Genomic DNA, 4,246 nt, shown 5'->3' with positions numbered 1-4,246 from the left:
CCTCCTCCTCTTCCTCACCCCTCCTCTGTCTGAGGGAGGAGAGAGAGAGAGAGAGAGAGAGAAAGAGAGAGAGAGGGGGGTGTGGGGGGGGGGTGACTGACAGGTGAGAGGATGTGCAGCAGGTGGAATTAAAGGTGCATTAAAACAATGTCAAACAGAATAATCGGAATTCTACTGAACATTTGCGACATTATTTTGGATGCAGTCGGTTCTACTTTATTTGAGTTTTCTATGCTACTTTACTTACATGAATGTTGGTTTTCAAAAGGATTGTTTATAAAACTATTTTTGAGGGTTACAAGTGTGAATGAAATGTAATATAAATATATATATTTTTTCTCTTCACATTATATTTCCTCCTTTGCAGTCTTTCTTTTTTGCATATTAGATTTACTTATTGTATTGCAATGATTGACTGAATAAAACTACTACTACTACTACTACTACTACTATACTACTACTACTACTACTACTACTACTACTACTACTACTACTACTACGCGACTACTGTATACATCCAGCCTTCTCTAGTACATCTCAGAAGAAAATATTGTACATTTTACCCCAACACATTTTTGACAGCTTTACACATTCAAATTATTAAAATAAAATAATAATAATAAAGTATCTTGTATTATGTTAATCTATGCAGCAGGAGGCGATATAAAGTCATTAAAATGAGCTCCACCATAACCAGCTGCAACATTAAAGTGATGAACACCTCAATGCATTAATAACCCAACAATATAAGACTTATATATATTCTAAATTGGCTTTCCTGCATAAGGTGTACTATCATTACCCTTATATTTAATTCAATAGAAGGAACTTTTGATGAATGATTACCAGAATCACCTCTTTTTTTCATAATTAAACCATCTTTCTGCAAACCTCGGATTAAGTTCAAGTACATTTTTATCAATGCTAACATTTCTTTTATTATTATGATTTCTTATAATATCTGTGCATGAACACTACATTGTGACTACGGAAAGTGTTTTTTCTCCTTATAAAAACACCTATAATCCACAGACTTCAGACTCTCACTGGGGTTATTGTACACATCTGTTCTTTGTCATGCAACTACACATTGGAAATGCAGTTTTCAGTTCTCAATCGATACAAACATGTCACCGAAGAGAAATCAATACAGGAAATAACAGGCCTTGTTTTTATTTCACTCAGTCTGATCCTCTGTTTCCAGAAACTCCCCAGCATGCATTACTCTCCAGACCTGAAATGATCCATCTGCCCATCAGATGCCCTGAAACTGTTTTACTCTCTTGTGCACCTGCTCACCTGTTCCTCATTCCCATATTAGCCTCCACAGTGTGTTTACCATCTCCTCTCATCTACTGCTATATTGTTCGTGTTGCTTTGTGCATTTGAGGTCCAGCCTCTCGTCAAACCAAGCTCAAGTGCCTTGAAATTGCATTCGTTCCAATAGCCAGCAGGGGGCGACTCCTCTGGTGGCAAACAATAAGTCAGATTGTATAGAAGTCTATGTGAGAAAAGTAACCTACTTTTCACTTGATTTATTCCTTCCGTAAACATGAGTGCATGGTCTCAATTGCTAGTTTCAAGCTTTTTTTCAATACAGCATGGTGTTCATTTCATAAATGATGGTCCCATTTTGAGTTAGACAATGCAGCAGGGTATACTTTAGGGCGGGGCTACAGGCTAAAAGCAAAACAATCTGGAGGTGTGGAGTTGGAAGGAAGTGAGTTGCAGGCCATATAGGCTCCAGGCTACATTCACTGATAGCAGAACACACATTAATCTAAAACTCAACTGTCAGCCGGTTGACTTGCATTGTGGGTAGTGTAGGCACCAGATTTTGATGGAGGAGAATAAAATAATATGATATCTCTGGTTTTTTAAACTGTCTGTTAAACTTTGTGGTGTTACACATGGTAATAATCTATACTGGATAAGATACCTCATGATTGTTTCGGGTATGGCTTCATGGATCTTTTTTTATGTTTCCCCGATGCATCACTAAACACTATACTAATAATAAATCCACCACCAAGACCGCAGGACTGGATTCACTTTCACTGAACGACTGAATCATTTAAAAATGTCTCCAAATGTTTCAGTTTGTTTTATACACAATAACATCAATAATTTAGCTGCTTAAACAAAGATTGACAAATTGCTTTGAATTCAAATCCAAATATGATGTGAACACTTCACAGGACTAACATCCATCAGTATGTCACAGAGTTAGAGAGGACATGGTCTCCGTACCTGAACGAGTCTTGAGAAGATGAAAGTGAAAATCCAGGATCAAGATCAGAACCACAACCGTGTCCAACGTTGTCAGGAAGAGTTAAACAGCCAAACCCTGGTGACCCTCTGGGGGATGATGGGTAATTTAGCTCCTGGCTTTTGTCTTCAGAAGCTCTGATGCAAAAAACACTCTCCTGTACACCATCCTTTACTTGTCTGCTCAGGTACTTTAACTCAAGGACTATTTAACTCTGAGTCAATTAAACCTGCAGGAAACCCTCAAAGCTCAGAGTTCCCACTGCAAAACAAAGCAAACCAACGTTCACTGACAAACGTCCGGTCGCCAACTCCTGCAGCTCCGAACTGAGTCCAGATGTTCAGTGATTCACGAAGTCTGAAATATGTGAGTGTTTGCTGCAGGGAGGAGGTGAGGGTAATGAATAAGCAGATACACTCAGGTAGACATGTTTATAAGGCAGAGAGGACCACACACACACACACACACACACACACACACACACACACACACACACACACACACACCATGTCTGTGGTGTGTGTCTCTCGGTCAGTGCCCTGATGGAAAGTCATTACGTTGATTATCTGCTGACCTGCTGCTTCTACTTAATGCAAATGATGAGACAAGGACAAACGCTCTCACTGATGAGCACATGCTGTCTGTCTGTGTGTGTGTGTGTGTGTGTGTGTGTGTGTGTGTGTGTGTGTGTGTGTGTGTGTGTGTGTGTGTGAACTCTGAGAATCTTACCTCTGATCACTTTAATGGGAGATCAAACTGAAATCACCTCAAATAGATTTGGATGCTCAAATCAAAGTAAACATAATGTACTGAGCTCATTATGGCTGCTGTTCACCTTTGTACAGCCCAACACTCTGGTGGAAAGTACCTTTACTGCAGTACAGATTTGAGGTACTATAATATCGTACTTTTTACTGCACATCATGATGATCAACAGATTAAGATGAATAAATGCAAAATATTTTTGACAACACCTAAATTATTCTGTTCTTAAATTACCGCCATTATCCTTCCACCAAACAGTGAGGTTACAATTGACATCCAGATCTGTCCAAAATGACATCACTTCATCAATTTATCCTATTAGACATGTGTGTTTAGTTGTGTCATGAATTGCTTATGAATTCTCGATGATCTTTCCGCGAAATTTAAAGAGATTCAACTCAAGGCGTTCCCGAGGTATCGAGAGAATGGGACGAACGCAGTGACCTTGACCTTTGACCTCCAAACTCAACTCAGTTCATCCTTGAGTCCAGGTGGATGCACAGGAAGAGAAAGAGAGAAATTGCATCATGAATGGCTGTGAACACATGTATTGTTGTTGTTGTTGTTGTTGTTAGAGACGTCTAATTGTCACAAGAGGAAGTTTCTTCTTTTCATGGATTGAGAGAAACATTTGTGGGACACCTTAACTCAGCTAATAATAGTCTCAGCATGCGGACATCAACCGGCTGAAGAATAATCACAATTAAATGTGTGTGTGTGTGTGTGTGTGTGTGTGTGTGTGTGTGTGTGTGTGTAACCTGCATCCATTTAATCACCTAAACCGATGGAGAGGAATGTAAGACACTGAATAATTGACATGTGACAACACACACACACACACACACACACACACACACACACACACGCACGCACACACACACACACACACACACACACACACACACACACACACACACACACACACACACACACACACAGAGTTTGAGGGAAGAGATAGAGAGTATGTCAGCAATGAAATGTGATTTATTCCATTAATTACAATAAAGGTCTGAGCACCGTCTCCCAGCCTCCAAACAAAGATCAGCTCTGCTAATTATATGTTGAGTGTTGGCAGCCTCTGGGACGTGTTCCACCTCCTCCACCTGGGCCTAATCGATGGTGGATCAATACATCCGGCATCATTAAGCCTTCCAGAACCAGCATGTGTGTGGGATGAACAAGAGACAATAGGGAGAACGTCCTGCTGCCTCC

This window comes from Taurulus bubalis, assembly GCF_910589615.1.
Source record: "Taurulus bubalis genome assembly, chromosome: 14".
Lineage (NCBI taxonomy): Eukaryota > Metazoa > Chordata > Actinopteri > Perciformes > Cottidae > Taurulus > Taurulus bubalis.
The sequence above is the reverse complement of the archived record's forward strand: the minus strand, read 5'-3'. Positions refer to the sequence as shown.